The sequence below is a fragment of the Elephas maximus genome, chromosome 4, assembly GCF_024166365.1.
Source record: "Elephas maximus indicus isolate mEleMax1 chromosome 4, mEleMax1 primary haplotype, whole genome shotgun sequence".
Classification (NCBI taxonomy): Eukaryota; Metazoa; Chordata; class Mammalia; order Proboscidea; family Elephantidae; genus Elephas; species Elephas maximus.
In genome coordinates, this window is record NC_064822.1 from 100,880,243 (window position 1) to 100,902,122 (window position 21,880).

Sequence of the window (21,880 nt, forward strand, 5' to 3'; positions counted from 1 at the left end):
TGAGGAACTACCATATTGATTTCCAAAACAGCTGCGCTATTTTACATTCCCACCAGCAGTGTATGAAGGTTTCAATTTCTCCACATCTCCCTCGACACTTGTTATTATCTATATTTTTTATTGTAGTCATCCTAGTTGGTGTGAAGTGCTTTCTTATTGTGGCTTTAATTTGTATTTCCCTGATGGCAAATGATATAGAGCATTTTTTCATGTGCTTATTGACCATTTGAGTATCTTCAGAAATATGTCTATGGAGATCCTTTGCCCAGTTTTTAATTGGATTATTTGTCTTTTTATTACTGAGTTGTAAGTATCTTAAAGTATTCTATAGATAAGATATATGATTTGCAAATACTTCCTTCCGTTCTGTGGGCTGTTTTTCCACTATTTTTTGTTATGTTAATGAGGTGGGATTAGTGTAGGGTATTTTTTTTTTCTAAATTGTTTTTATTTTGTTATTGTTGTTGAGAATATACAAAGCAAAACATACACCAACTCAACAGTTTATACGTGTACCATTTAGTGACATTGATAACATTCTTCGAGTTGTGCAACCATTCTCACCCTCCTTTTCTGAGTTGTTCCTCCCTCATTAACATAAACTCACTGCCCCCTAAGCTTCCTGTCTAATCTTTTGAGTTGCTGTTTTCAATTTGATCCCATATAGATAGTCCTTAAAAGAGCATAATGCTCAAGGAAGACATTTTTTACTAGTTAAACAAAACTATTATTGTTAGTTTTAGGGTGACTTCAGAGGATATTTTTGGTTTAAGGTTTAGAGATTATCTCAGGACAATAGTTTCAGGGGTTCATCCAGCCTTCATGGCTTCAGAAAGTCTAGAGTCCATCAGAATTTGATATTCTGTTCTGCATTTTTCCCCTTCTGATCAGGATTCTTCTATGGAATCTTTGATCAAAATGTTCGGTAATGGTAGCTGGACACCATCCAGTTCTTCTGGTCTCATGGCAAAGAAGGCAGTTGTTCATGGAGGCAATGAGTCACACATTCCATATCTTCCTCCTGTTCCTGACTCTCCTTCTTCCTCTGTTGCTCCAGGTGAATAGAGACCAATTGTTGTGCCTCAGATGGCTGCTTGTAAGCTTTTAAGACCTCAGGCACTACACAAGGAACTAGGAGGTAGAACAGAAGCACTAAACACGTTATTAGGCCAATTAACTGGCATTGTTTTTTCACTACCTTGAAGGTATCTTTTGAAGCACAAAAGATTTTAATTGTGATGATGGCCACTTTATCTTTTTTTTTTATTTTGTTGCTTGTGTTTTTGGTGTCAGATCTAAGAAACCATTGCCGAATCCAAAGTCACAAAGATTTACACCTATGTTGTCTTCTAAAAGTTTAATAGTTTTAGCTTTTACATTTAGGTATTTGATACATTAATTTTTGTATATGGTGTTAGGTAGGTGTCTGACTTCAATCTTTTGCATGTGGATAACCAACTGGCTCAGCACCATTGTTAAAAAGACTATTCTTTCTCCATTGAATCATTTTGTGGCTCTTGTTAAAAATCAGTTGATCATAATGTGAGAGTTTATTTCTGAACTCTCAATTGTATTCCATTAATTTATAAGTCTGTTTGACACCAGTACCCCCATTGTCTTGATTACTGTAGTGTTATAGTAAGTTTTGGAATCAGAAACATGAACCTTCCAACTTTGTTCTTCTTTCAAGATTGTTTTGGCTATTCTGGGTCTTTAAATTTCTGTGTGAATTTTAGAATCAGATTGTCAATTTCTGCAAAGAAGTCAGCTGGGTTTTTGATAGTGATCAGATTAAATCTGTAGATTAGTTTGGGGAGTATTGGCATCTTAGCAGTATTAAATCTTCCAAGCCATGAGTGTGGGATGTCTTTCCAATTATTTAGGTCTTCTTTATTTTCTTTCGACAATATTTTATAGTTTCAGAGTAGAGATTTCACAATTTTTGTTAAATTTATTTCTATTTTGTTCTTTTTGGTGCTATTGCAAATGTAATTGACTTCTTATTTTCATTTTCAGATTGTTAATTTTAAGCATACGCCACACTGTCATGGGTTGAATTGCGTCCTCCAAAAATATGTGTCAACTTGGTTAGGCCATGAGTCCCAGTATTGTGTGGTTGTCCTCCATTTTGTGATTTCAATTTTATGTTAAAGAAGATTAGGGTGGGATTGTAACACCCTTACTAAGGTCACATCCTATCCAATATAAAAGGAGTTTCCCTGGGGTGTGGCCTGCACCACCTTATATCTTACAAGAGATAAAAAGAAAGGAAAGGAAGCAAGGGGCGGGAGGTACCTCATACCACCAAGAAAGAAGTGCCGGGAGCAGAGCATGTCCTTTGGACCTAGACTTCCTGCACAGAAAAGCTCCTAGTCCAGGGGTAAATTGATAAGAAGGACCTTCCTCCAGAGCCAACAGAGAGAGAAAGCCCCCTGGAGCTGATGCCCTGAATTTGGACTTCTAGCCTACCAAACTGTGGGAAAATAAATTTCTCTTTGTTAAAGCCATCCACTTGTGGTATTTCTGTTATAGCAGCACTAGACGACTAAGACACATACCCATTGCCATCAAGTTGATTCTGAATCGTAGAGACCCTATAGGACAGAGTAGAACTATCCCATAGGGTTTCCCAGGCTGTAATCTTTACGGAAGCAGACTACCACATCTTTCTTATGGAGTGGGTAGTGGGTTTGGGCAACCAACATTTCTGTTAGCAGCTGAGCACTTAACCACTGCACCACCAGGAATCCTTTTTTAAGTGTATAAAAATACAATTTATTTTTGTAAATTGATCTTGTAATAATCTTGATGAGCTCATTTATTAGTTCTAATAGCTATTTAATGAATTTCTCAGGATTTTCTGTGTACAAGATTGTCATCTGCAAATAGAGATGGCTTTACTTTTTCCTTTCTAACACTGATGTATTTTATTTCATTTTCTTGCCTAATTTCTCTGGCTTGAACTTCCAGTATGATGTTGGATAGAAGTGGGGAGAGCAGACAGCCAAATCCTGTTCCTGATCTTAGGGGGAAGGCATTCAGTCTTTCATCATTAACTATGATGTTATCTGTTGTAATTTCCGTCACATTCCCATTTAACCTAACTTCTTTTCCTTGTGCAGAATACATGATCTTGGAGAATGATCATTGGTTATTACAGGTTTAATCAGGTGGTAGCTACAACTGACACCCTTATTCCAGATGTGGTCTTTTTATGTATCAAATTAATAGGAACCCTGGCAATGGTATGCAGCTATTGCTCTAGAGCTATAATGTTCAATACAATAGCCACTAGCCACATGTAGCTATTAAAAATAAAAATTAATTAAAGTTTAAAATTCAGTTTTTCAGTTGCTCTAGCCACATTACAAATGCTGAAAAGCCACATGTAGCTAGTGACTACTCTATTAGACAGCAAAGTATAGAACGCTTTCATCATTGCAGAAAATTCTATTGTAAGCACTGTAAAAAATACTTTTTCTGCAAGTCCACTCATTAGGGAGCACCAGAAGCACTTTGCCTTCATCTTGCAGGGTCAGCAGTATAACTTAATTTTTATACCTCAAAACTACAGCAACTTATGGACTACATTTCCCAGTTGTCCTTGGATCCAGGTGTGCCCACGTGACTAGTTTTCATCAGTGGAATGTGTGTGAAAGCAATGTGTTTGCAAGTGGTATCTGTCACTTCTGAGTCTTTTTTTTTTTTTAAGTATGTGTGCCTTCTTCAGCCAGAACAGAGGGCTATGAGACCCTGGGGGTTGATGGAGTCACAAAATAGGAGCCTGTGTCCCTGAATCACCTTGTGTAAAAGGATCACTTGATGATCTGTGCTTGCTTTTACGTACTTGCTTTCCATGCTTTATTGAATTGATGGAGAGGGAAACAGAGGCAGGGGAACAACTCAGGAATCAGATCAATCAAGAGAGAGGTGACTATGAGAAAGGAGAGGGAGGATTGAATGCAAGACAAATGATAAAAATTGAGAGAACTCCATTGATAGATTGCATATAAATTTACAGAAAGAGAGGAGCCAAAAACGATTTCAAGATTTCTAGCCTGAAAAACTAGAATTGCAATGCCATCAATGGGAAGGGAGGAATCGAGGAAAAGAATTTATTTGGAAAGAAAGATGAGACGTTCAGATCAAATGTCCAAGTGGAGATTTCCCATATATAACAAAAAATATTTACATGTGTAGGTGAGCTTTACTTATCTAAGAGGTCCCTGGGTGGCACAAATGCTTTGTTCTGGGCTACTAACCTAAGTGTTGGCAGTTTGAACCCACCCAGCAGCACCACAGAAGAAAGGCCTGGCTATCTGCTCTTTAAAGATTACAGCCAAAAATAAATAAATAAGATATGGGATTATCATGAATTGGAATCAACCCTATGGCAATGAGTTTTGTATTTTTACTTACCTAAATTTTTTAAAAATAAACTTACGATTTCTAGCTGTTGGCTGTCCAAATTGAGCATGCGAAGGTAATGTCTTGAAGATAACAGTGATACCTTCCAACAGTTCTCACCACCTCAGACCCCAGCCCCATCCTGGATTATCAGAAAGACACAGCAGCCTCAATTCTGGTTCTAGGATCCTACTTTAATGAAGACTAGAGGTCTCTTTCTACAGAGGATTAAAGCCACTACTGTTGACAATTGTGTAGTGTCTTCCTCATGCAAAGAGAAGTTCTTGAGTGTATTATAAGTAATCAGAGCAAAAAAAAAATCTGAGCACAGAAGATTCTCAGCTTGAGATTTGGCCATATTTTCTGTTGGGGAAATAAGGATTCTGAGACAGTACAGTGATTGTTCCTTGATTTCTCCTGGATCCAGCTTCCTGGACACATTTCTGGGTCCCAGAGAGGGAAAGAATAAAAGGCTGTAAGTAAAAATTGAAAGAGTTTTTTCACCAAAATCTTTAACCCACTGGGACTCAGACATTACATCTTTCCCGCTGCACTCACAGATCGAGCTATAAAGCTAAGGGAGCCACCCCCACCTCCTGATATAGACAAATGATGCAGCTTGGGCACCTTTAGGGCTAATTGTGATTGTCAATGGAGAACTGCTGTGACTGGCAAAGCAGCAGGAGGGCAAGGAATGGCAATGAGATGGCGTTAAGCTCCCACCAGTGCCTGATGGAGCAGCGGTAGTAATCAGCAAAGAATTGCTTTGTTAGATATAACAGTAGGAGAGTTTTTAATTTTGTAGGTAAATAGAACAAATATGGTAGGAATTTAGGACAAGCGAGATATCCCAGGAATACTTAGGGAGTACTTTGCAAGGGACCAGACATCCTACATCAGCAGTGGAGAGTAAATAGGAAGTAAAATTTGGACCTTAATAAAAATGTGACATAATTTATAATATCAGGTGAAACGTAGGCTACATTATTTTGATATCTGTACGTACATGTCTGTCTATCTGCACTGCACGTGTAGGTAGGTTGTGCCTCAAACTTTCAAGCAGCCACAAGACTGCTAGGAAGGAAGACACATATACCCATTGGCACCAACCATTCTATGGAGCTATGTTCATCTGTGATCAAACCAGACACAAGAGACACTTACACAGTGTTGGTAAAGTGAATGCATTATTATTTATAGAAAGCAAATAGTAAACAATAACAACAGATACCCAAAGGGGAAACACTTACCAGATTACCCATGTCCATTCTTATGTAACTGGGCAGATTTGGATCAGATACTATATCTCTACTATCTTCAGCTATCACCATGCTCCTCAGGGCTTCGGCTCTGCCACTGGGCCTCACTGGGCCTTCCCATGCCAGCAGGCAGACCCCTGCCCAGGATCTCCAGAGTATCTGCCACTGGTTTCTTCTAAGCCTCTGCTGTCAGATACTGCCCTGCTACCCGGGCCTGCGAGGCTCTCTTGCTGCCATAGTACCTGGACCCATGTTGCCCACAGAGAGGAGAAGGCGATCAACCTCTGCACAGGGCAGACTCCGGCCTCTCTTGCACTGCGCAAGCAAATGTTACAGCTCTTTTAGCTCCCATGTCAAGCTTCCTGCCTGAAGGCACTTGTTTCTCATGCCAGCAAGCCCACCACTGTTGTCTTTCACCTTCTGGCACTGTCTTCAGTGTTATAGTTCTCTCTTCCTGGTCTAGGAAGTTCTCGGTGCAGGGACCCCAGGTCCTTGGTCCAAAGGACACACCCTGCTCCAGACTCTTTTTTTAATGATAGTGAGGTCCCCCCAAACATCTGTGCAATTGGCCTTTACGTAAGCCTGTTGTCACTGTTAGGTGCCATGGAGTCAGTTCCACCTTATAGCAACCCTACGTACAAAAGAACGAAACACTGCTTGGTCCTGTACCATCCTCACAATTGTTGCTATGTTTGAACTCATTGTTGCAGCCACTGTGTCAACCCACCTCGTTGAGGGTCTTCCTCTTTTTCATTGGCCATCTACCTTACCAAGCATGATGTCCTTCTCCAGGGACTGGTTCCTCCTGATAACATGTCCAAAGTATGTGAGATGAAGTCTCGCCATCCTTGCTTCCGAGGAGCACTCTGGATGTATTTCTTCCAAGAGAGATTTTTTAAGTTCTTCTGCCAGTCCATGATATGTTCAATATTTTTCACCAACACCATAATTCAAAGGCATCAATTCTACTTCATTCTTCCTTATGAATTGTCCAGCTTTTGCATGCATATGAAGCTATTGAAAATACCATGGCCTGGGTCAGGCACACCTTAGTCCTCAAAGTGACATCTTCACTTTTGAATACTTTAAAGAAGTCTTTCGCAAAAGATTTGCCCAGTATACTTTATTTGATTTCTTGACTGCTGGTTTCATGGGTGTTGATTGTGGATCCAAATAAAATGAAATTGTTGACAACTTAAACTTTTTCTCCATTTATCATGATGTTGCTTCTTGGTCCAGTTGTGAGGATTTTTGTTTTCTTTATGTTGCGGCGTAATCCATACTGAAGGCTATGTTCTTTGATCTTCATCAGTAAGTGCTCCAGATCCTCTTCATTTTCAGCAAGCAAGGTTATTTTATCTGCATAAGGCAAGTTATGCTGTGTTCTTCTTCATGTAGTCCAATTTATCAGATTATTTGCACAGCACACAGATTGAGTAAGTATGGTGAAATGATACAACCCTGACCCATGCCTTTTCTGATTTTAAACCTCTCAGTATTCGCTTGTTCTGTCTGAATAGATGCCTCTTGGTCTATGTACAGTTTTCATATGAGTACAATTAAGAGTTCTGGAATTCCCATTCTTTGCAATGCTATCCATAATTTGTTATGATCCACACAGTCGAATGCCTTTGCATAGTCAATAAAACACAGATAAACATCTTTCTGGTATTCTCTGCTTTCAGCCAAGATCCATCTGAAATCAACAATGATATCCCTCATTCCATGTCCTCTGCTGAATCTGGCTTGAATTTCTGGCAGTTCCCTGTTGATGTACTGCTGCAACTGCTTTTGAATTACCTTCAGCAAAATTTTACTTGCATACGATATTAGTGAAACTATTCGATAACTTCTGCTTTCTGTTGTATCATCTTTCTTTGGAATGGACACAAATATGGATCTCTTCCAGATGCTTGGCCTGGTAGCTGTCTCCAAATTTCTTGGCATAGACGAGTGAGCACTTCCAGCACTGCATTCATTTATTGAAATGTCTCAATTGGTATTCTGTCAATTCCTGGAGCCTTGTTTTTCATCAGTGCCTGTAGTGCAGCTTGAACTTCTTCCTTCATTACCATCGGTTCTTGATCATATGCTACCTCCTGACATGGTTGAACGTAGACCAAGTTTTTTTGGTACAGTGACTCTATGCATTCCTTCCATCTTCTTTTGACACTTCCTGTGTCATTTAATATTTTGCCAATAGAATCCTTCAATATTGCAACTCAAGGCGTGAATTTTTTCTTCAGTTCTTTCAGCTTGAGAAATGTTGAGTGTGTCCTTCCCTTTTCGTTTTCTAACTCCAGATCTTTGCACATTTCATTACAATACTTTACTTTGTCTTTTCTAGCCACCCTTTGAAATCTGTTCAGCTGTTTCGCTTCATCATTTCTTCCATTCACTTTAGCTACTCTATGTTGAAGAGCAAATTTCAGAGTCTCTTCTTACATACATTTTGATCTTTTGTTTCTTTCCTGTCTTTTTAATGGGTTCTTGCTTTCTTCTTGTGTGATGCCCTGATGTCATTCCACAACTCCTCTGGTCTTTGGTTATCAGTGTTGAACGCTTCAAATCTTTTCTTGAGATGGTCTCCAATTTCAGCTGGGATATACTTAACGCTGTATTTTGGTTCTCACGGACTTGTTTTAATTTTCTTCAGCTTCAACTTAAACTTGCGTGTGAGATATTGATGGCCTATTCTACAGTTGGTCCCTGGCCTTGTTCTAACTGATAATACTGAGCTTTTTGATTGTTTTTTTCCATAGATGTAGTTGATTTGAATACTGTAATTTCCATCCAACGGGGTCCATATGTATAGTCACCATTTATGTTGTCGAAAAAAGGTATTTGCCATAAATATGTCATTGGTCTTGCAAAATTCTATCCTGCAATCTCTGGCATTGTTTCTGTCACCAAGGCCATATTTTCCAGCTACTGATCCTTCTTCTTTGTTTCCAACTTTTGCATTTCAATGGACAGTAATTATCAATGCATCTTCATCACATGTTCAATCAAATTCAGATTGCAGATGTTGATAAAAATATTCCATTTCCTCATCTTTGGCATTAGTGGTTTGTGCGTAAATTTGAATAATAGTGTTATTAACTGGTGTTCCTTGTAGGTGTGTGGATATTATGCTACTACTGATAGTGTTGTATTTCAGGATAGACCTTGCAATTTTTTTTTTTTTTTTTTTTTGATGATGAATGCAATGCAGTTTGTCTTCAATTTGTCATTCCTGGCAGAGTAGACCATATGATTGTCCTATTCAAAATGGCCAAAGTCCATTTCAGCTTACTAATGCTTAGGATATCTATCTTCATGTGTTCCATTTTCTTTTTGATGATTTCCAATTTTCTTAGCTCCATACTTCATGCATTGCTTGTTCTACTTATTAATGGATGTTTCCAACTGTTTTGTCTCATTTTAAGTCATGCCATATCAGCAAACGAAGGTCCCAAAAGCTTGACTCCGTCCATGTCATTAAGGTTGACTCTACTTTGAGGAGGCAGTGCTTTCCTACTTGTATTTTGAGTGACTTCCAACTTGAGGGCCTCGTCTCCTGGCACTGTATCAGACAGTGTTCTGCTGCTTTTCATAAGGTTTTTACTGGCCAGTTTTTTCAGAAGTAGACCACCAAACCCTTTTCCTAGTCTGTCTTAGCGTGGAGGCTCCGTTAAAACCTGTCCGCCATGGGTGACTGTGCTGGTATTTGAAATACTGGTTGCATAGCTTCCAGCATTACAGCAACACACAAGCTACCACAGTATGGCATACTGACAAATGTGTGGTGTCACATAAGCCTACTTCTTGTAAAGTTCAAGTCAGGGCTTTCCCACTGGGACCATGAACTGACCAATCCCCTCTGTAGGCCACAAATGACTCAATTTGCATAGTAAACTGACCAACCCCCCTCCATGAACCTCAAATCACTCAATTTGCATTGTCCCAGCCAGTTGTTTTGTGGGAGTTATAACACCATGGCTAGATAGGCCACATAAAAGCAATTCATTGTACCACAATATTCATTCAATACCTTGACACATAAGCCCCTCTTACCCTTGTTGCTGTTTGTAACAAGCAGCAGATTTTTTTCTTACCCTAAAGTGGTTTTCAAGCAGTGAACAAGGTAAATGAGGTAAAAGAATCTCTGGTAAAATGGCATCTAATCGGCTACTGAGAGCATAAGGAAAAACTCACATTAGCTTACACATAGTGTTGTAAGGAGTAAAGCAAACCCGAAAAACGCAAACCCATTGCTGCTGAGCCAGTTCCTAATCATGGCAACCCTGCGTGTTACAGAGTAGAACCGAGCTCCGTAGGGGTTTCTTGGCTGTAATCTTTATGAAGGTAGATCACCAGGTCTTTCTTTCATGGTGCTGCTGGTTAGTAGGCAAGTGCAAACCATTTGTACCATTCAGGAACTGTTTAAGGGGTAAAGCAAACTAGTATTTGTTATCCTCAAGTTATGGTATACCACTTTCAAAGTGAGTTTTGTATTAACCTCTACTGAAGAGACAGAAGGACTCATCCTAATTTCTTTCAAGAAAATTGAAGAATGACTCACTCCACCCTCAAACACATTTTAAAATAAAGTGCAATCCTAATTTAGAGACAACAAATATCGACATTGTTCTTTCCAAATTAAAAACGTGCAAAGGAAATTTTTAATAACATCCAACAGAAAAAGTTCTCCATTATAGAACCCTTAAGAGAGAGTTCTTGTGTTTTGGAGGAATAAGGAAATGAGATGTTAGATAATCGACCCAATAATGCTATTTTACCATATCGTCTCCCAAGGAAGATATTGGATAATGGTTTCCTTTAAGTAGAGGCCAAGTTATTTCAGGTGGAATCCCCGCCGATTATTTTAATATATTGTTTTAGTTCTAACATTTAACATTTCCTGAAAATTCTGAAACACCGAGCGCTAAAGAGAAGACACTTAAATTTATATTATGCAAGGAGAGAAAGGAGGATTAAGTTTATTTTAAAATGATAAGAAAAATAAAATTCCCTGAATTTTCTTGCTTAATTGAAAATCCATCACTCGGAGTACCCTGACTAATTTGGAACCAGGCACATTTACTCTGTGGCAGCCTTGAATTGCCCCTGAAGTTGAAGAGGCTTTTATAGTCGTGATGACTCTTTCTCAGATTTACTTAAGCATTTCAAAGACAACAGGAGTAAGTAAAGGACACTTGTTCATTTTAGCAACAAATTCATTTTCTAATTTTTTCATTGGCCAAACTAGTGTGGAATGTGATAGACTATCTCTTGTGTAATTTTTGTCACAGACTTTACTTGTAGATCAAAATCCCATGGCTTTCAGTTATTTTTGAAACATAGGCTTAGTTGGAAGACTAAGAGCTTTTTCACAATCAAGGTATTATAAGTGGCTTTGATGACAGTGAGTGGATCCACAAATTCAGACAGTGACCTAACTGTGAAGGTCATCAAAAACAAGGAGGTCTGACAAACAGTCATAGTTTAGAGAAAGGCATGATAAGTAAATGTAATGTATCCTAAATCGGATCCTGGAACAAAAAAAGGGACATTGGATAAAAACTAAAGAAATAGGAATAAAGTATGGGCTTTTGTTAATAATTATAATGTATCAATATTTGTTCATTGGTTGTGACAAATGTACCATACTAAAGTAAGTTGTTAACAATAATAGGAGGAACTGGGTGTATGGTATATGGAAGCTATTTTTGCCACTGTTCTGTAAGTGTAAAACTATTCTAAAATAAAAAGCTTATTTAAAAAAAGATACAGAATTTACTTATCACACGAAGATACATTCGTGGGTGATGTAGGCAGGGGAGATCTTCCAGCTGTCTCCTGGCAGACCCAGGTATTAGAAACTCATGTGAGATAGTGCCCACCGTGTCAGATGAGACACTACAGTGGTGAAGTCTCTGGGTTGAGAGCCCTGCTCACAGCTGTTGTGGTAGAATTTGTTACTAATAACTCTTACCAGACACAAACAGGAAACAGCTGTGACCATAGATACTCACACAACGTTATTCATATGCCTTGTAAGATACAGCTGGTCAGCTCTCCTTTGTATCCTCTCCATCCCTACATCTTATCACCACTCTTCTCTTGCTCTCTGTACTCTGGCCATACTGGATTTCTTTTAGTTCTACATAGAATCCAATCTTCTCTCTTTGTGCCTTTTCCCTGAGCTTGGAATTCTCTCCCTGCCGCATGCTCCATCTTTATCCGTTTTGCCCAGTTAAACCTACCTCATCCTACAAGGGTCAACCTAAATGCCATTTTCTCAGGCAGACCTTCCCTGGCATCCTAGATAGCACACTATTCTTCATTTGTGGCATGCATCCTACGTGAAATTACTTATTTAAATCAGACTTTCCCACTAGATTGTAAGCTGCATAACAGCAGGTCTCGTTCGTATATCTGGTGAGTAGCACAAGTATTGCAACATCATAGGTGTTCAGTGTCTGCCGAATTGAAAAGAATGAAGGAAGGTTTGTAACTGAGCATGATGTTCAGTAGAGCAACAGCTCTGGAATGAGTGACAGCGGATAAGATTGACTAGCTAGGTAGAGAAGAGACTGTGAAGAATTCATAACAGCTGACCACAGAGTTTTGACTTTCACCCACAACTTTGCATGGTCTAAAGCAGGAGAGCAACACAAGCCAACTGGTACCGAATTCTGTGAACTCTTATATGCTGCAAATGTTTCTCACTACCTTTATACTTGAGACAACAACTCAACTTGTTCTAAAATTTTTGGATCCTGCTTCCTGTCTTTCAGATTCTTATAGACATTACTGCACTATCATAGCATCGAGCTTTGTTATGGGAAAGTCTGAGGACAATCTGATTTTCCTCTCCTCTATTAGCTGCTTTTTCTGCTTGGATGCTCCCATGAGTCTTTATACTTGAATTTTAGTTGCATTACCAAGAGATGAACTAGTGTTGCTTATCCTGAATCTGATTTTACCTGGGTAAAATATGCCTTAGAGATCTGCAGATTCAAGACTTTCATTATTTTAGAAATGCTTTCAGTGTTTAAGAGTATAGATTCCTAAGTCAGACTTCTTAGTTTTAAATTCTGGCTCCACCATTAACTAGCTGAGTGACTTTAAGCAAGTTACTTAGTCTCTCTGTGCTTCAATTTCCTTATCTAAAAACAATGAGGAGAATAATGGTAGGGCTGTAACGAACCCTGGTGGTGCAGTGGTTAAGTGCTTGGCTGCTAACCAAAAAGTCGGTGGTTCGAATTCACCAGCTGCTCTGCGGGAGAAAGATGTGGTGGTCTGCTTCCTTCTGCAAAGACTACAGCCTTGGAAACCCTACAGGGCAGTTCTACTCTGTCCAGTAGGGTTTGTTATGAATTGGAATTGACTTAATGGCAACAGATTTAGTAGGACTGTTAGAATTAAATGAGATAATTCTCAAAATTATTATAATAGTGCCTGGCATGTAGTAAGTGTTCAATAAATATAGCTCTTATTACAATGTTACTAATAGATTTAACTATTTTTTAACTTGTTTTCTTCTTCAGAGACACAAATAGTAGTGATTTGTATCTCCTGTGTCTATCATTTGTAACATGTTCACAAGCACTATTCCTGTAGTTAGTTCTATTTTGCTTCCTTAAGTTACCCACTATACCCCTGAACTGTGTTTAAATTTTGTTTATTCTATTTTTATTGCCTCTAATGTGGCTTTTTATCTTTGTGACACTTTCATTTTTCTCTTACATTGCTTTCCTAAGCTTTGCTGGGTAACTTTTCATCTCCTTCTAAGGCCTTATAAGCTCTTCCTTGAATTATTTTGTTTCTTCTTTCAGCTCTCTTTAGTATAAGGTTATTTCTGTAATTTCTTTGAAACTATTTGTTTACATCTCTTATCTGTTTCCTTGGAAATTTTTTAGATCTACACCTTCTGCCTTTCTTTTTATTTCTCTCTCTCTTTTTCCCTTTACCTTTTTTCCTCTTTGCCTCCCTCCTTTTTCCCTCTCTCCTCCCCTTGTTCTCTTCTTGCTGCTAGCCTTCCTGCCTTTCTCACTATTAGACATGCATGGTAAATAGTGTAAGGAGAGGTGGTGGGAGCAGAGTAAGGTAGGGTAGGGAGGCATGGGCCCGAGCAGACCTTCTGCCTGTCCTAGGTAAGGTTGCCAGATTTAGCAAACAAAATACAGGGTGCCCAGTTAAATTTGAATTTCAGTTAAATGACAAATACTTTCTTAGTGTAAGCACATTGCAAATATTGCAGATTGTATTTAATCTGGCAGCCCCACTGGTAGAGTTGTTTTTTCCCCCAGTATCTCCTCTCTAAATCTAATCTTTCTTCTCCTTGGGGGCTCATTTCACCTCAGTTTCTGGCATTCTAGAGATTGGTGGGCTTCACAGCACAGGCTTTAGGATCTTCCTCCTTCACCTCCCCACACTTCAGTGGAGAACAGAAACCAGGTGGCTGGGACTCAGGTATTAGAAATAACATGGTCCCTCCCTCCACTTCCCTGTCACTCTATGTGTGGAATTGGGCTTCTACAGGATAGTGCTCTCTGTGCTCATGGATAGCCTACCCAGCTAGATTTTATGGTCTTTCTAATCAAGAATATCCAGCTATGCTTTCAGCAGACCTAACCCCATGTAAAGGCTGCCTGCTCCACTCTGACACAAGGAAGCGGCACATATGTGTCTGAACACCCCAACTCACTTGTTTAAGCTCCTTTCCTCCACGCTGCCCAGCAGCCATCCATGGCCACCCCTTAGGTCTAAGAGTGCACACCTGATGGAGGTAGCTGTGAGTGGGGGAAGCATGGTCTGCCATCAGCAGGACAGACAAGAGGAGGAGGCAACAACTGGCCCCAAGAAATGACTTGTTTGAGGGTAGGAAATTCTGTAGTCTCGAGTGGTTTGATGGGGGTGGGGGAAGCATGCATTAGGCTTAGAGTCTGAATGGTTACATATCTTTGGCACCGTGGACTGCAGGGCCAGAGTGAGCGTAAAGCCCAGAGTGGGTTTTCAGGCTGTTGGATGGAGCTGCCTTTCAGAACAAGGATAATGCCTTTTAGGGAAATTTGCAACTTGCTTGAAGTTCTAGAAGGTATCTCAAAGCTTTTAATTTTTTCCTCCTTTATGCATCCAGATTTCCTAGCAACTTTGGCACTCCACATCTAGTCTTTTACCTGCATCCATGCCAGACAGGCTCCCTTCTCTCCGGGTGCTGTAGCTGAACTGCTGGTCCTTCTGGCAAAGCCAGACTTTCACGTTTATGCCAGTTCTATTCTCTATCGCCTGCTCAATGAAATCACTCCAGCAACTTGCCTTTTTCTCTTCTGCGCTAATAATTTTGCCTCTCTACTGTACCTTTCTCATGAGGGCACAAATAAGCTATTATTTCTCCAATCTTAAACAACGAACTTAAACCAAACCAACCAACCAAAAAACTCTCTCTAGGCCCCATTTTTTCTAGCTACTGTCCTATTTCTTTCCTTCTTTTTAAAGCAAACTTGGCAAGAAAGATACCTTGACTCTCCCTAGTTTCTCTCCTGCCATTTCTATTTGAACTCCCTCCAGTCAGATTTTTGCCTTTACCATGACACAAAAGCGGGTCTTCTCAAGGTCGTAGTAGCCTCCATTGACTAAAACCAAAGGCCAGTTATCGATCCTCATTTTCCTTAACTTATCAGCATCATTTGACACACTGAGACTATCTCTCTCTCTCTCTCTCTTTTTAATTGTGCTAAAGTGAAAGTTTACAGTTCAGGTTAGTTTCTCATACAAAGATTTATACACACATTGTTATGTGACCCTCGTTGTTCTTCCTATCTCTTTTTGCCTTCTCACCTCACCTCCAAACAGGAGCTGCCCATTTAGTCTCATGTATCTACCTGAGCTAAAAAACACTCTCTTCATTTCATGTCTTCTAGTCCAGTCCATATATCAGAATCGACTTGATGGCACTGGGCTCCGCTTGAGCAGTGCAGTCTAATCTTTGTCTGAAGAGTTGGCTTTGGGAATGGTTTCTGTTCCGGATTAACAGAGAGTCTGGGGGTGATGTTTCTGGGGGTGATGTCTTCCCGGGTGCCTCCATTCTCAGTTAGACTATTAAGCCTATTCTTTTTACTAGAATTTGAGTTCTGCACCCCACTTTTCTCCTGCTCCATCAGAGACTCGCTGTTGTGTTCCCTGTCAGGGCAGTCATTGGTGGTAGGCTGGCACCATCTAGTTCTGGTCTCAGGCTGATGGAGTCTCTGTTTACGTGGCCCTTTCTGTGAGACTCTCTTCTTTCTGAAACAATTTCTTGACTTTGCTTTCAGGATGTAATGCTCTCCTGGTTTTCTCATCCTTCCTTGCCTGCTCCGCATTTCCCCAAGGCATAGTCCTTGGACCTCTTCTTTTTTCTATCTATATGCATTTCCTTGGTGACCTGATACAGCCTCTTAAAACTCGTAACTCCTAATAACTTTGTCTATCTAACTACATCGATGTGGATCCCTGGGTGGCACAAACAGTTAAGCACTAGACTATTAGCCAAAAGATTGGCAGTTTGAACACACACAGAGGCACCTCAGAAGACAACCAATCTGCTTCCTAAAGATCACAGCCTTGAAAATCCTATGGAACAATTCTACTCTGCACACATGGGGTTACCATGAGCCAGGATCAAACTGACAACAACTAAGGACAGCAGCAGTTTATATAACTATGTACAGTAAAACCAGTGAAAGCCGGAACCTGTGTAAGGCAGAAACCTGTCAGAGAAGGGAAATTGAAATTTTTTCCACTAAATAGAGAGTAATGGAAAAGTGGTGACTGCACCCTGTCAAAGGCAGAAAACTTTGAGACCCAGAAAACAAGGCAGTCTTGTTTAGTTCTGGCTCTCACAAGTTTCATTGCATCTCTATCTAACTCTATATCTATCTCCAGCCTAACGTCTCTCCTGAACTCCAGACCCATGTATCCAGATGTATACTCATCTTCTCACTTGTTAGGTACTGAGGAGTTGGTGTCAACTCATAAGGACCCTATGAACAACAGAACAAAACACTGCCCAGTCCTATGTCATCCTCAAAATCATTATGTTTGAGCCCATTGTGCAGCCACTGTGTCAGTCCATCTCATTGAGGGTCTTCCTCTTTTTTGCTGAGCCTTTACTTTTCCAAGCATGATGTCATTCTCCAGGGACTGGTCCCTCCTGATAACATGTCCAAAGTAAGTCTCATGTTCTTGCCTCCAAGGAGCACTCTGGCTCTATTTCTTCCAAGACAGATGTGTTCATTGTTCTGGCAGTCCATGGTATATTCAATATTCTTTTCCAACATCATAATTCAAAGGTGTCAGTTCTTCTTCAGTCTTCCTTATTCATTATCCAGCTTTCACATGCATATGAGGCAATTGAAAATATCATGGTTTGGGTCAGGTTCACTTTAGTCCTGAAAGTGACATCTTTGATTTTTAACACTTTAAAGAGGTCTTTTACAGCAGGTTTGCCCAATATGACATTTGATTTCCTGATTGCTGCATCCGTGGATGTTGATTGTGGATCCAAGTAAGATGAAATCCTTGACAACATCGATCTTTTCTCCATTTATCATGATGTTTTTTATTGGTCCATCTGTGAGGATTTTTGTTTTCTTTATATTGAGGTGTAATCCATACTGAAGGCTGTAGTCTTTGCTCTTCATCAGTAATGCTTCAAGTTGTCCTCACTTTCACCAAGCAAGGTTGTGTCACCTGCATAAGGCATGTTATTAATGAGTCTTCCACTAATCCTGATGCCCTGTTCTTCTTCATATATTCCAGCTTCTTGGATTATTTGCTCAGCATACAGATTGAATAAGTATGGTGAAATGATGCAACCCTGACACACACTTTCCTGGTTTTAAACCATGCTGTATCCCCTTGTTCTGTTTGAATGACTGCCTCTTGGTCTATGTACACGTTCCACATGAGCACAACTAAGTATTTTGAAATTCCTATTCTTCACAATGGGCTCCATAATTTGTTATGATTCACACAGTTGAATGCCTTCCCATAGTCAATAAAACACGGGTAAACATCCTTCCGGTACTCTCTGCTTTCAGCCAAGATACATCTGACATCAGCAATGATATCCCTGGTTCCACATCTTCTTCTGAATCTGGCTTGAATTTCTGGAATTTCCCTGTTGACGTACTGCTGCAAATGCTTTTGAATGATCTTCAGCAAAATTTTACTTGCATGTGATATTAATAATATTTCTGCTTTCTGTTGGATCACCTTTCTTTGGAATGAACACAAATATGGCCAGGTAGCTATCTTCCAAGTTTCTTGACATAGATGAGTGAGCACCTCCAGCACTGCATCTGTTTGTTGAAACATCTCAGTTGGTATTCTGTCAATCCCTTTAGACTTGTTTCTTGCCAGTGCCTTCAGTGTAGCTCGGACTTCTTCTTCTTGATCATACGCTACCTCCTGAAATGGTTGAATGTTGACCAATTCTTTTTGGTACGGTGACTCTGTGTATTCCTTCCATCCTATTTTGATGCTTTCTGCCTAGTATTTTGCCCATAAAATCCTTCAAAATTGCAACTCTAGGCTTGAATTTTTTCTTCAGTTCTTTCAGCTTGAGAAATGCAATCGCGTTCTTTCCTTTTGGTTTTCTAACTCCAGGTCATTGCACATTTCATTATAACACTTCGTCTTCTCGGGCTGTCCTTTGAAATCTTCTGTTTCAGCTCTTTTACTTCATCATTTCTTCCATTCACTTTAGCTACTCTATGTTCAAGAGCAAGTTTCAAAGTCTCTTCTGGCATCCATTTTTGTCTTCTTTTTTGTTTTTTAATGACCTTTTGTTTTCTACATGCATGATGTCCTTGATGTCATCCCACAACCCATCTGGTCTTTGGTCACTAGTGTTCAATGCGCCAAATCTATTCTTGAGATGGTTTCCAATTTCAGATGGGATATACTCAAGGCTGTATTTTGGCTCTCAGGGACTTGTTTTAATTTTCCTCAGCTTCAACTTGATTTTGCATAAGAGTAATTGATGGTCTTCTCACTTGGATGTGTAATAAGCTTTACAATTTAACATATCCAAACTGAGTTCCTGTTCTTTCCCACCCCAACCTCCACTTAAACCTTTTTATCCTGTGATCTTGACCATCTCTGTTGATGGCAACATCATAGTTCTGTCTACTCAGACCCAAAGCCTGAGAGTCATCCTGGACTTTTCTCTTTCTCACATTCCCCATGTCCAATCCGTCAGCAAATCACATCTAGACTACCCTCGAGATCAATCCAGAATTTAACCTTTTCTCAACTACTTCTCCGTTACCCTCCTGGTTCAGGCCACCATGGTCTCATATAGGATTATTGTAATAACCTTCTAATTGGTTTCCCTGCTTTAATTCTTTTCCCGCTCTTCAGCCTATTCTCAACACAGCAGTCAGAATGACTCTATTAAACCAAAACTTAGATTGTATCACTTCTCTTTTCAAAACCCTGCAGTGGCTCCCCATTTCTCTCAAAGTAAAAGCCAAATCCCTTAAAATGATCTAGAAAGCCCTACACACCAGCTGCCACCCCAGTTTCCCTTCTAACCTTATCTCTTACTACCCTCCCCCACTCTTAGAGAGGTCTAACCACATGGCCTCCTCGCTGTGTCTTGAGTTTGCCAGGCATGCCCTATTTCAGTGCCTTGCTTGGGGTGCTCTCCCCTAGATTTTTGCAAATCTCTATGTAGATAGACAGTTTTACTGAAAAGTCAAGATGAACACTCGATTCTCTTTATTTACTAGTTTTCAGAATAATGAGTTGGTGCCCTAGTAATCTTCAGAAAGGTCAAATGAACATTTTTAAAATGAAAAAAATTAGAAGGAACTCATGAGTTTTAATAAGTTTGATGTGTTTCATCTTACAGTAGTCATTATTGTTTTGGATGCTTGGATTGTCCCTCCCACCTTTGGCTAGAAGGAGGCCTCTCAAGTGGCCTCATAAGTCCTTTTGACATGACCCACTAGTCTTTACGTATCCAAACAGTTTGCATTCCTAACTTAAATTTGAGTTAAAACTTATCTGTCATCTGTACTCTAGAACATGGGCTATGAAATCAGACGTATCTGGATTTCACTCCAGACTTGCCAGTTACAGTTTGTGAAACTCTGGGGAAATGACTTAGCTTCTCTGAGTTCAGGGTCCTAAGTTATAGAGTGAGAATGATAATACCTACTCAGCAGGGTTCTTTGAGGATTAAATGAAATGCGGCCTGTAAGGCACCTGGCACATAGTAGACACTTAATAAATGCTAGTTTCTGTTATTAAAATTAGAGGAAAAAAAGCTGTCATCATTCAAAAGTAGCAAGCTGCTTCATTGTTACACTCTAGAAGATGAAGTTGTTAGAAAAGTGAAGCTAATAATAATTTACATTTATTGAGTGCTTTTTTTTATTACATGCAAGACACCCTGCTAAGTGTTATTCTTTACTTCAGTTATTCCTCAAGACAATCCTGTAACCCAAACCAAACCAAACCCAGTGCCGTCGAGTCAATTCCGACTCATAGCGATCCTATAGGACAGAGTAGAACTGCCCCATAGAGTTTCCGAGGAGCACCTGGCAGATTCGAACTACCAACCCTTTGGTTAGCAGCCATAGCCCTTAACCACTATGCCACCAGGGTATCCACAATCCTATAAGGCAGGTATTAATATATATTATATCTTTACATGTGACTTGTAAATATAATAAAATACATTATAATTCATATATTATAGATTATGAGTCTAAGGCTTAGAGAGTTAACTCTCTCACTCAAGTGAGCTAGGAAATGGCAGATCTTAGAATAAAACCCTTTAACCAAGGACCCTGGGTGGCACAGGGAGTTTGAAACTGGCTGCTAAGGTAAAGGTTGGCAGTTCTAACCCACCCAGTGGCTCTGCAGAAGAAAGGCCTGGTGAACTGCTTCTGTAAAGATTACAGCAAAGACAATCCTACGGAGCAGTTCTACTGTGTAACATGCTGGGTTACCATGAGTCGCGGGCTAACTACAACTAACAACTCGCAACAACAGCAACTCCAAATGATGAACACTCAACCACTTTTCTGTATTAATTTGTTGTATTTAAGCATGTTAGATTCTTTTGAAATAACAGTTTGTATAAAATGCTCCTCTAAGTACCTCCAAATTTCTACAAATTATCTTGGGACTTATCATTTACTTACTTTATCTGGCTTTTTTTCTCCAAAGAAAATACTGTGCTTTAAGCATTGCTTAAAACTAGAGCCAGAAGCCTGGAACCTCCTCTTGTGTGGAAAGAGAGTAGATGTGAATAATTCAATGCTGGGAGAGGTAAGACAGAGAGAACAAGAGTGGGTCAGTGTTCCCTCTCTGCTTTTCTACATACATATTTCCCTATTTTAAAATTTCTCTCCCTTTTTACCTCTTTTGGAGCCCTGGTGGCACAGTGAAGAGCTTGGCTGCTAACCAAAAAGGTCAGCAATTCAAATCCACCAGCTGCTCCTTGGAAACCCTATGGGGCAGTTCTACCTTGTCCTATAGGGTCATTATGAGTCGGAATTGGCTGGACAGCAAAGGGTTTGATACAGGTTTTACCTCTTTCAGTGTAACATTTCTATTTGTACATTTAAAGTGTTTATATTTTTGTTCAGAGTCTCCTCTAAAAATAAAGATTTGAGAAGTCATCTGGAGACTTTCACTTCTGCTACAGCTTAGGGCATTCTGAAAGACATAATCTTATTCTGGTCACTGCCCTTAGTATAGCATAGGACATGCTACGATGTCTTCGCCAGCTAGTGCTGCTTTAACAGACATACCACAAGAGGATGGCTTTAACAAAGAGAAATTTATTCTCTCACAGTCTGGTAGGTTACAAGCTCAAATTCAGGGTGTCGACTCCAGGGAAAGACTTTCTCTCTCTGTCGGCTCTGGAGGAAGGTCCTTGTCTTCAATCTTCCCCTGATCAAGAAGCTTCTCAGGTGCAGGGAACCCATGTCCAAAGGGCGTGCTCTGCTCCTGGTGCTGCTTTCTTGGTAGTATGAGGTCCCCAACTCTCTGCTTGCTTCCCTTTCCTTTTATCTCTTGAGAGATAAAAGGTGGTACAGCACCCATGTTTATTGCAGCACTGTTTACAATAGCAAAAAGCTGGAAGCAACCAAGGTGTCCATCAATAGATGAATGGTTAAATAAATTATGGTACATTCACACAATGGAATACTACGCATCGATAAAGA